This window comes from Bison bison, unplaced genomic scaffold (assembly GCF_000754665.1).
Source record: "Bison bison bison isolate TAMUID 2011002044 unplaced genomic scaffold, Bison_UMD1.0 scf7180017864440, whole genome shotgun sequence".
Taxonomy (NCBI): domain Eukaryota; kingdom Metazoa; phylum Chordata; class Mammalia; order Artiodactyla; family Bovidae; genus Bison; species Bison bison.
In genome coordinates this window covers 420,533-432,928 of record NW_011495002.1, presented here as the reverse complement: position 1 = coordinate 432,928, position 12,396 = coordinate 420,533, and the positions used below count along the sequence as shown (strand labels likewise).

Genomic DNA, 12,396 nt, shown 5'->3' with positions numbered 1-12,396 from the left:
TCAGCAGTCTTTGATTCTTATCAAAAACCAGGGTTTCTTTCCTGCAAATTTATCGTATACAAATGGTTTAGGTGATTTACATCATCTTCTGGCCAGAAGGCCTACTAACATTTTATGACTCTTGACAAGGACTTATCAACAAAGACTTATTTTCTCTAAGAGTAATTATTTTAAGGTTTGGCGCCATCTTCCAAAGATAAAATTGCATTCCTATAGGGCGGATGTGTAATGGGTTTACAACAAAGGAAAGAATTTAGTACCTTAAGGGTCTAAAGTTACTAACACCAAGGCCACTACTTATTTTTTTCTATATACCAACTATTAATTAATACACATTCAAGGATGCAATTCAGGGGATGTGAAAACTTGGCAACAAGCATTGACTCATCAATGAAATCCTTTACTAGTTTATTCTGACAGTTTCTAACTCCCTGAGAGGCTCTAAGCTATTTGAATATCTTAAACTTCCCGTGCCTCTGGAGGCTAGGAGACTGTAAACAATCGTATGCATAGCTGCAGGAGTCCGGGTAAACTTGTCAGGTCAGTTAGAGAGCCATCTGAGGGGTTTGGATTTAAACACTCCTAATTGCCCAGGAACTTTATTAATTGGAGCTGTAAGTTAACTCTTTGACAGAGAGAGAGCGAGATGGTGGTAGGGGACAGCCCCCAGTAAAGTCAGAGGTGAGAGCACAAAGCAATAAAGTAGGCAGACTCTGGTTTTTTGGGGGGAAAATGCTCGAGAATATCCGGGCGGACTCCTGAGGCTCGATCCCGCCTTTGCGTATGCCGAGCCTCCTTCCTCATGACCTTTGTCATGAGCGGAATGCCTCACCGGCTGCCGGCATCCAACCTCTGTGCTTTGCTGGTGATATTTTCCCTGTATGTTAGTCCCTTCAGTTCAGTTCAGTCGCTCAGTCATGCGACCCCATGGACAGCAGCATACCAGGCTTCCCTGTCCATCACCAACTCCAGGAGCGTACTCAAACTCATGTCCATTGAGTTGGTGATGCCATCCAACTGTCTCATCCTCTGTCATTTCCTTTTCCTCCCGCCTTCAATCTTTCCCAGCATCGGAGTCTTTTCCAGTGAGTCAGCTCTTCGCATCAGGTTGCCAAAATATTGAAACCTCAGCTTCAACATGAGTCCTTCCAATGAATATTCAGAGTTGATTTCCTTTAGGATTGACAGGTTTGATTAAACCTAGATTTAGAAAAATCATATGTCACTCTTGTGCATCCATACAAATATAAATGTAATGAATGGGTTAAGAAATTTCCAAAGCTGCTTCCCATCGAGGGTCTGACTCTCCTGGGGTTTTCTTTCCATCTCCTGTCATGTATTCTGGGAGTTGTGATGCTGCTGTTTTCTTGATCTTCCCAGAAGGTGTCAGTGGAAGATTTTCAGAAAACAACTAGGACACACATTCCTCCTCAGATGGATTTTCAGTAGTTTGTCGACTGTGATATCGAGGTGCTCCAGTGGCCTTATCCTGACACTTGGAGTGACAACTGAGTGCACAAACTCTGGCCATGATTTCTGTCAACCAACAGTTAAAAGTGAATAGCTGCTGCTGCTGCTAAGTCGCTTCAGTTGTGCCCGACTCTGCTCGACCCCATAGACGGCAGCCCACCAGGCTCCGCAGTCCCTGGGATTCTCCAGGCAAGAACACTGGAGTGGGTTGCCATTTCCTTCTCCAATGCATGCAAATGAAAAGTGAAAGTGAAGTCGTTCAGTCGTTCCCGACTCTTAGCGACCCCATGGACTGCAGCCCACCGGGCTCCTCCATCCATGGGATTTTCCAGGCAAGAGTACTGGAGTGGGGTGCCATTGCCTTCTCCGAGAAGTGAATAGCAGATGTGCTCAATTTCAATATGGTAAAAAGTGCAAAAAATGTGCTACTCAGAATGGATTGAAATATGATACTTTCTCATCCCACTTACCATTTTTTATGCTGCCCCCTTGTATCATTGTTTACAAGGCCATTAAACTGATGAATGTATTTAATTCTGCTGGGCCTCACTGAGACATTTAGAAGCAGAAATCTGTGAAAAATGTGTAGATGGTAACCATTAAAACCTGGATCTACTCTTTCTCTTGGGATATATTGGGAAATCAAGAGCAAAATTTTGAAGCAGCTCTACACTGAAATTTATATGCTGGGTTAAATTCCTTGGGAATTCGTCCCTATATTAGTATTGTCATTAATTGTAGTCATAACTTTTTTGCAAATAAAAAATATTAACATATTTTTCATGTATTAGGTACCTGTGAGGATCCAGGAATTTTACATAATCACAAGTCTGTTAGGCAGGTGGGTTTATTTCTAATGGATAATTTAGAAAACAAAAGCTCTGATGTCATATAGCTGAAAGAGAGCAATGCTAGGATTTAAACCCAGGTGTGTCTGACCCAGTTGGCGCTAGTGGTAAAGAACCCACCTACCAATACAGGGCATGTAAGAAACGTGGGTTTGATCCCTGGGTTGGGAAGATCCCCTAGAGAAGGAAATGGCAACCCACTCCAGTATTCTTGCCTGGAGAATCTAGTGGACAGAATCCCATGGACAGGCTGCAGTCCATAGGGTCGCGCAGAGTCAGACACGACTGAAGCAACTTGACATGCGCACAGCATGCATGTGCCTGACCCCAGAACTTGCACTTTGTTACTCTACGACCGTGGGTAGTACATACAGGGCTGCAAGGCTCGATGCAGGTCATTCTTCATGATACAGCAATGAGTTTAGGAAGTCTCACACTTTGGAATACAAGTACAAACGGCAGTAATTTAGAACACAGATCCAAGTGAAGCTTGCATCAAGATTTCCTTTTTAATGGCACTTTCCACAACTTGTGTAATCATATTTTATTTATAATTATGTTATTTACTTTATATCTTTCCCCAGTGAAGGCCGGCATGTTGGCTTTTCGTTGGTTCTGAGATCTACATGTTTTACATTTTAATGTCTATGAATTCAGAATGCAGCTTAAAGTTGAGGTTGTTTTTAAGTGTAATTGGCAGTGTTTTATTTTTCTCTTTGGAGGTCCTCTAAAATAATTATGCATTTTACAATGGACATTTTTTAGTGTTTGTTTGTGATTTTTTAAAATTAAATTTATTTGCTTGGCTGTTTTGGGTCTTAGTCTTACATAATCACTGGCCCACGAGACCTTTGTTGCATCACGTGGGAACTTTTGTTGTGGCACACGGGCTCTGGAGCATGTGGGCTCAGTAATTGTGGCACTGAGGCTTAGTTCCTCTGCAGCATGCAAGATCTTAGTTCCCTAACCAGGGATCGAACCTGTCTCCATGAACTGCAAGGCCAATTCTTAACCACTGGACCTCCAGGGAAGTCCTAAGTATGTGTTTTAATTAGCTGCTCTATGCTTAATACATAGTACAGTGCCTGGTCCTATAAAAAGTACTCACATTTGCTGATGAAGAGTGAGTGAATGAATGAAAGTGAAACTTTAAACCTTGCCTGAAGGTACTTGGACTTATGGATGAAGTCTCTTGCCTATAGGAAGTTTATTGTCCACTCTTGTATTCTTATTATGTCTGACTTAAGATTTGTGAAATGGCCAATATGCTCAGCTTGGAACAGTGCATCGTCCATAAAGATAGGGCTGGAGGACTCCTCAGCTTAAAAGTTCCTGTAGGAGGAGGCGGGCAAAAAGAGAAGGGGGTGGCAGAGGATAAGGTGGTTGGACAGCATCACTAACTCACTGGACATGAATCTGGGCAAATTCTGGGAGAGAGTGGAGGACAGAGGAGCCTGGCATGCTGCAGTCTGTGGGGCAGCAAAGAGCTGGATGGGACTGAAGAACAGAAACAAGGAGGTGTCTCGCTTGCTGAAGCCATCACCTGGTAGAAAGTACTCATAGGAAAACTCACCCGAGTCTCCCTCTGGGAGGCATTTGATACCCTTCTCCAATGACCAGAAACCGACTCAATTGTCGGCTGGCAATTAGGGGGCAAGGGGTCAGATGCAGGCTTGTGCTTTGATTGGTTTGTGATGTAGTAGTGGTTTAGTTGCTAAATTGTGCTGAGTGCCAAAGAATTGATGCTTTTGAACTATGGTGTTGGAGAAGACTCTTGAGAGTCCCTTGGACTGCAAGGAGATCCAACCAGTCCATCCTAAAGGAGATCAGTCCTGAATATTCATTGGAAGGACTGATGCTGAAGCTGAAACTCCAGTACTTTGGCCACCTGATGTGAAGAAATGACTCATTTGAAAAGACCCTGGTGCTGGGAATGATTGAAGGTGGGAAGTGAAGGGGACGACAGAGGATGAGATGGTTGGATGGCATCACCAACTCAATGGACATGTAGTTTGAGTAAGCTCCAGGAGTTCGTGATGGACAGGGAAGCCTGGTGTGCTGCAGTCCATGGGGTCGCAAAGAGTGACATGACTCTTTGGTCGGACATGACTGAGCGAGTGGACTGAACTTGAAATCTCATGGACTGCAGCCCACCAGGCTCCTCTGTCCATGGGATTTCCTGGGCAAAAATACTGAAGCGAGTTGCCGTTTTCTTCTGCAGGGGTTCCTCTCAACCCAGGGATCAAACCCTGGTCTCTTGCATTGCAGGAGGATTCTTTACTGACCGAGCTACCAGGAAAGCCCCTCATTTGTGCTGCTTGATGAAAATTCTCAGTGAGCCTCCTTCACTCAAGGGGATTCCTTAAGACACTTAGTGTCTTTGCTGAAATTCAGCCCAGAGGTTGGAAGACTGCAGTTTACTGCGGAGCCTCGAGAGAGCCATGGTGACGCCTGCCAAACCCAGGATGAATGCCATCAGCCATCTGTGGAAATCTTCCCAGAAAGTAACTCTTCCCAAGAGAGACCATTGTATTAATAAATGAGCTGCTGATGAAATGATGAGGTGCCTAAAATACCATTAGGGAAGCTGCGATTTCAATGTAGCTAATGAAAGATAAACAGTGACATGGTGAATTGTCGCCTCTGTCCTGAGGTCATGTGTTGACAGAGGATCCTTGGGACTGAGATGCTGAGCAAGGAGGATGAGAAAATACTGCGATTTGCTGGTGACCTTTCAACCTGGGCTTCCCTGGTGGCTCAGATGGTAAAGTGTCTGCCTGTGATGGGGGAGACCCGAGTTCGATCCCTGGGTTGGGAAGATCCCCTGGAGAAGAAAATGGCAACCCACTCCAGTACTCTTGCCTGGAAAATTCCATGGATGGAGGAGCTTGGTAGGCTACAGTCCATGGGATTGCAAAGAGTCAGACACGACTGAGCGACTTCACTTTCAACCTGGCACAGAGCAGAATGAGGGCTAGTCTAGATACCGTCTTCATTCACGGTTAGAACAAAAAACAGTTGCTTGCCTATACCCAGAGGTTGATTAAAAAACTATCCCATAAACCAACTCTCACTTCCTGTGTTTTGTGTGTATGTGTTTCTTTTAAAAAACATTTATTTATTGATTTGGCATCATGCAAGATCTTCGATCTTTGTTGCAGCATGCCAATTCTTAGTTGAGGCATATAGGATCTAGTTCCCTGACCAGAGATGGAACCCCGGTACCCTGCATTGGGAGGTGGAGTCTTGGCCCCTGGACCACCAGGGAAGTCTCTAATGCTTTGTTTACCAAACAGTATTTAGGTCTAAGTGCTGTCTCTCTGTTAACTCTCCGTATGGAATGAAATCAATGCTCAGTCATGTCAAACTCTTTGCAGCCCCATGGACTGTAGCCTGCCAGGCTCCTCTGTCCATAGAATTTTCCCAGCAAGAATACTGGAGTGGGTTGCCATGTCCTTCTCCAGGGGATTTTCCTGACGTAAGAATGGAACCCATGTCTTTTTCATCTCCTGCATTGCAGGCGGATTCTTTACCACTGTGCTATTTGGGAAGCTATGTATGGAGGCCCCTCCCTAATGTTGTCTATTGAAGTGAATCTCCCAAGTCAGGTACCAAATTGACATCCAAATTAGCAGTAGGTGTCAGTACCAAATTAGCATCCTGGCTTTCAAATGGGTCTCGTGTGAGATTAATTAGCAGGATCTTGGTGGGATGGGTCCCCTGGTTCTCGATTTATCCTTGGATGACCTGATTGGATTTGAGTTCCTGAAACTTGAACTTCAAGGACTAAAACCTGGATTCAACATGTCCAACCTTAAATGTCCTGCCACTTATTCATCTTGATGAGAGAAATCCCACCTACTAGACTTCTCAGATCACGTTGGCTGTGATTCCCCATCATGTCTTTACAGCAAGGATGATCAAAATCTTTAGTCATAGAGAATAAATAAGCTTGGTTTATTTGTAAGTACAGCTCTGTGAGCGCAAGTAATTTATGGACATCATTTGCTATTTGCATATGAAGTAGGCTTGTTTTTTTTATGGGGAGAAAATGGCTCCGTTGAGTTACAATTAGCCTACCTGACAGTCACAATTAGCCACAAGCCTGGTAGTTAATCGAGCACACAAAAGCTGTTTAGACAAAGATGGACTGAATGTCTTGTGCAACTGATGCATGGCTGTGGCTTCTCTGTTTTCTGTTTTGATACGGTTTAAAGTTACTCCCTGTTCAAAGAAATGATTCAAATATCTCTGTTGACTTCAAGCTTCCTGCTGGGCAGTGTCTAGAATTAAACGAACATCAGAGGTTGTGTTGCAACCCAGCTGTTCAAATGCGTTGATAGGTTGATAAGTAAGAATGAGAGACACGGTTCAACTGTATAGCGTGTAAACAGTATTGCCCTAACAACACAGGGCTTTGGAAGAGAGGAGAGGCCAAGGTGGAGAGCGAAAACTTGAATTCAAGTATAGGTTTTAATTTTTATTCCATGTTTATGGTGCATAATACATGCAAATTGGACATGTAAACATGTTGAACTTCTGGTCCTCCAAAATACTTTTCATCTGAAAGCCTGTTGGATGATGAGTTGGTCTCCCAGGAGCTAGAAGATCATTCTGGAAGAGTCTATAAGCTGAACAGATTGCTGGGATGTTTAGGATCGGCAGGCGACAGCTCTGGAAGCAGAGTGTCACCCGCGTTTTAATGGTAAGGAGCTGCTGTCTGTGAGCTTGCACATGTCTTAGAACATCATCTCTTGCACCTGTGTGCAAAAATTCCTAAAAAAGTTCAAAATCGTATTCTGATGAATCTGTGAGAAACAAGTTTATCTACTAATTTTTGGATAGTTCATAAGGCTATATGTTACTTCAAATTTAAAATTGAAAAGGAGTTTCATCTTTAGGCTTTTCTGCACCTTGCCACCTAAACTGTGGCTTCTTGTAGAAATACAGTCTCCATCTTTTGGGATGATGCTTATTGTTGTTCTGTCGGTAAGTCGTGTCTGACTCTTTGCAACCCCATGGACTGCAGCACTTAAGCTGCAGCCTAGCATTCAAACCAGGCTCCTCTGTCCTTCACTCTCTCCTGGACTTTGCCCAAACTCATATCCACTGAGTGGGTGATGCTATCCAACCATCTCATCCTCTGTTGCCCCTTTCTCCTCCTGCCCTCAGTCTTTCCCAGCAACAGGGTCTTTTCCATTGACTCACCTCTTTGCATCAGGTGGCCAAAGTATTGGAGCTTCAGCATCAGCATCAGTCCTTCCAATGAATATTCATGGTTAATTTCCTTTAGGATTGATTGGTTTGATCTCCTTGCTGTTGAAGGGACTCTCGAGCTGCTTGCCTGATGGAAAAAAATCTACTCAGGGTGCCTTGGTGACTGCATTCTCCTAGACCCATAAGCTTTTGTTGGTGATGAGAATTTATTAAGGCAGATTCTACAGGCTTCTTTAAAATGACACCCCACCACTTACCCTGTCCCCTATCGCCTTCTATGGGCCTGGAAATGTGCTCACAGTCCGTGAGCTACAAGGATGAAGAATGAGCTTCCCTTAGCCTAGGACTCAACTCAGCAGCTTTGGATTAGGCAGATGCATAAAGAGGTGTTTTGGAGCCTCTTCCACTGATGATTAATGTCAGAAGAAAATTGAGGTTTCTCCAGAACTCTGTTGTCGACATTGACCCATGCTTCCTCAGGGCTTGAATTGCTGTATCTTTTATGCACCCCTAGCATCCTGGATGATTCTGGCCAGCCTTGCAGTTCTGCTCTTCCACCGCAAAACACAGAACCGTTGTCTCTGTTTTTCCTAAACTCTCTGCCACCAGCCACCCTCCTTCCCCTAGCCCCACCGTTCTGTTGCATCTCTCCCAAGATCAACATCTTTCAGCCAAGCCCTTGAACTTGTTGGCCTGCAGATGCTTATTATTTAAGACCAAGTACAGGTGCCACCTTTTCTCTGAGAAGCCTCCCTGACACTTCAGGAGGAGGTAGGGGCTCCCTTCCTTGGGTCCTGTCTGCACTTTGATGCTCGAGCTCTCATCACATTGCTGTGGTGAGATGGCATTTGTCTACTGTGAGTTCCTGGATGACTAGACGGTGCTTCCTCCATCTCTGATAGCCTTCCCCTAACACAGAACCTGTACTTGTTGTTGTTCAGTTGCTGAGTCATGTCTGACTCTTTGTGATCCCCTGGACTGCAGCCTGCCAGGCTCAGAACCCGGTACTAATACACCTTAGTTTATGCTTTCTCAATAAATTGAATTAATTAAATGTTTCACATGTCTGAATATCTTCCCTATTCCTCACTTTTCCGTGCTTCATTACCAAATCACAAAAATTAAAATTGACGATAAAATCACGAATATATGAATGAATTGGATTCTTTCTTGGCACTGGTTACCTTTTAGGAATATCTTAAGTTTTTTGGAAGTTTCTATACATTTGGGATGCTGGTTCTGTTTACCCCCCTGATGTATGATATTAACAGAATTACCTTAATAATGTTGCAGTGTATTATGTAAGTAATTACACATTTTCTTTTTAGCGCACTGATTTGATGGTTTATTAAGTTATACCTTTGTCACCTAAAATAATTAATGACAAAGATTCCCAAACCACTTAAGATACAAAATTTAGCCCCTATATTTAAACTTAGTCTGCAGCTATTACTGTAGTGATGCTATATTTGTCATTAGGTTATTGTGATATAATAATTGACTCTGTTCAGAATACACCTGCAAATAGCCAAATAAACCATAAGCTTTCTGGGTTTAGAAAAGTCAAACCATATATCCTTTTTGTTGTATAATAAACACAAATGCTTTTCAATGAAAAAACTCGAAGTAATTCTCTATCTATTGACTCAGGCATCAGATATGATGCCTGCCCACCCCCACCCCCCCTTTTTGGGCTTTTCTCAAAGATGAAGAATGCTTAGTACCTACTTTCAAGCGTGCCATGGACATGAATTCCAGACTCAACAGATTTTGTTTTTCTTTTTTTCCCTAAAATTAAACTGGGATTTGTCGACCTTTAGAAAAAAAACACTTGAAAGATTTATGAGAGTCCTCTTGGCCTAAATTCATCTAATTGGACACTTAGTTTTGAAATGGGGGCAAGTTTTCTCACTGCTGCTGAAATATGTATCATTCGTGTTTTCCACTTACGTCCTGATCCTGGGGATTACTGTTGCTCACTAACTTTCCTGGGATTGCTAGGTTTCTCTAAACAGTGATTCTCGAGGGGGTGGGAGGTAGAGACTGGCTGGGGAGAGAGGGCACCTCCTTCCCCTGCTGAGAACCTCCCCTGGAGGGGCCATTGTTCCTCAGGGAGTACACAGTAGAAGCCAAGCCAAGAAAGGAACCTTTGCTCTCAGATACCTTTTGAAAGCTGAAAAGATATCAGTGTTATTGTTTGGCAAAATAGCCTAGCTGGTTTCAGTGTTCTCTTAATCAGGCCCAGATGTGTTTGGTCCTGTGAGCACATTTCACACGCACAGATGAAAACAGTTTCCTTGGAACTTGGGGAGGTGAAAGGCTCTAGGTTATAGCGGTCCCCAGCCTTTTTAGCACCCGGGACAGATTTCCTGGAAGATGGTTTTTCCATGGCCTGGGGTAGGGGGAATGGTTTGGGGATGAGTCAAAACTCATTACATTTATTGTGCACCTCATTTCTATTTTTATTATATCAGCTCCACCTTAGATCATCAGACATTAGATCGTGGAGGTTGGGACCCTTGTTCTAGGATGCAGCTGTGGGGAGCTGGCAGGTGATGCTTGCTAATGCCTAGGTGGAGGCTCCCAAACCTGAAGGAGTCACAGCCCGATGTGGCCATGAAGTCACTACACCATCTCTAGACCCTGGGAGAATGTGACTCGAGGTGCAGAATCCACCCATTCCACTAGAATCGGTTGACCACCTATTTTGTGCCTGCCACACTTCTGGGCCTTGTGGAGTTGAGCTGAAACCTGTCCTTCCTATTGATTTTTGCACGACCCAAATACTGACAGAAAGGAAAGATCTAGAGTTACGGGGATCCCAGCTCTATGCATTTGGACTTTCCTAAGTTCCTAACTCAAGTGAAAACCTCATGGTGTTTGTAAATTATGATCAAGTCATCAAATGCTTTCCTTTGAGACAGTGTTCTCAGGCTGGGCCACCACTGTAATCATGAGGGGAGCTTTTGAGAAACACCACTCTGCACGAGAGCAGTCAGTTTCTGGGGAGACAAAGGAATCAGCATTTTAAAGCTTCCAGGTGATTCTGATGAGCATCAGCTCTGAGCATTCTGGTTCATTGTGATCAATAAGGGAGGTTTTGGGATTTCAGCCCTGTGCTATAGACAGTGGGGCTTCCCTGGTGGCTCAGTTGGTAAAGAATCTGCCTGCAATGCAAGAGACCCAGGTTCGATCCCTGGGTCCAGAAGATCCCCTAGAGAAGGAAATGGCAACCCACTCCAGTATTCTTGCCTGGGAAATCCCACAGCCATGGATAATGTGAATGATGACGTTATATATGTATTTTTTTTAGCAAGTGAGTGAAAACCATTTGAATTATATGGCCTCTGTTGCCCAAGGGGACTCGGAATTGTACAAGAGTGGTATTCCTGATTTTGAACTAAAACCTCTGTAGGATTGGAGGAAGAAAGAATATATGGGCATATTGAGGCTAAGCCTTATAAAAAATTTTTGAAAATGTTTTATTTTGTATTAAGGTATAGGGAACCAACAAACAATGTTGTGATAGTTTCAGGTGGACAGCAAAGGGACTCAGCTATACATATACATGTATCCATTCTCTCCCAAACTCCCCTCCCATCCAGGCTGCCGCATAACATTGAGCAGAGTTCCCTGTGCTATACAGTAGGTCCTTGTTGGTTACCCATTTTAAATGTGGGTGTGGGTACACGTCCATCCCATAAAGTCTCACTAAGTCTTGGTCAGGTGCAGACATTTGGGGTGTAGAAAATGGACTCCGTTCAGTTCAGCTGCTCACTCGTGTCTGACTCTTTGCGACCGCATGGACTGCAGCACGCCAGGCCTCCCTGTCCATCACCACCTCCCAGAGTTTACTCAAACTCATGTCCATTGAGTGGGTGTTAGAGTTTGGATTATGGAATGCTGGGGGGAGAGGAGGTAAGTTGGTGATGGGGACACACCTCTAAGCAGATTTTGGGTTGGCTTGGGTAAAAAATCCACACACAGTGACAGGTAAGGTGGGATCTTCTATATGCTTGGAAAGAATGACGGGTAAGGGAGTTGGTAAATGGGGAGATTTAGGGGCCCTGAAAACTTCAGCAACAATAGACAAGATTCCAGAACTTACTCTCAGGTGGAAAGAAAATTGATGGGACCTTCTCTGTTGAAGTGCGAGCTAGCTCTTTGCGATGGAGGGGGAGTGCAACTCTTGTTAAATAAAGGAGGGCTTCCCTGGAGCACCTGCTGGGAGTGGATTAGTCAGCGTGGAGTGTCACTCCCTCCCAGGAACCACTCTGCTCAAGTGCTCTTAATGCGGGAAGGAGGTGTAGCACTTCCTCCTGCAGCTGTGGCCCTTCACCTGGAGAAGTGACATAAAAGGGGAGGAAGGGAAGTTAAGATGCCAGAAGCGCAGTGGGGAGTGGAGCCTTGCTCCCTTGCGGCTCTTCCAGCCAATTAATCTTCCAGCAGGTTCGGATGGTCCAGGAGGCATCGTCACAGAGCAGCCTCTCCCAGCGAGGAAACTGGGCCCTGAGGGTTATGGTGAAAATGCTGGAAGACAGAAAAGGGAGGCTTTTCTTTGTTGGAAGACATGGAAATTGGGTTAACTTGGAGAGGGCCCTTTCATTTGTAGAAATGAGAAGCAGAACTGCTTCCATCTCTTTCTGTAATTCAGCATGTTTGAATGGGATGTAGGCTAAGTGAGGTTAGTTATAGTGGCTGTGAATTGAGGGGGAGCCATTATCCGTACTAATGATGGAGTTCTGTGCAGTGGTTTCTGCTGAAGTCATAACAACATGCAAGACCCAGGAGCTTATTGACTGAATTCTGCACCTGCCATGGACTCACATGGAGCTAGAATAATTTTCACCAGCCCTTAATT

The 12,396-nt window shown here is 44.3% G+C and overlaps 1 protein-coding gene across 1 annotated transcript in view; it reads left to right on the top strand.

Annotated features, from left to right (window-relative positions):
• DNAH5 (dynein, axonemal, heavy chain 5) overlaps positions 1-12,396 on the top strand; it is a 332,324-nt gene that overhangs the window by 48,110 nt on the left and 271,818 nt on the right. The window lies entirely within an intron of this gene.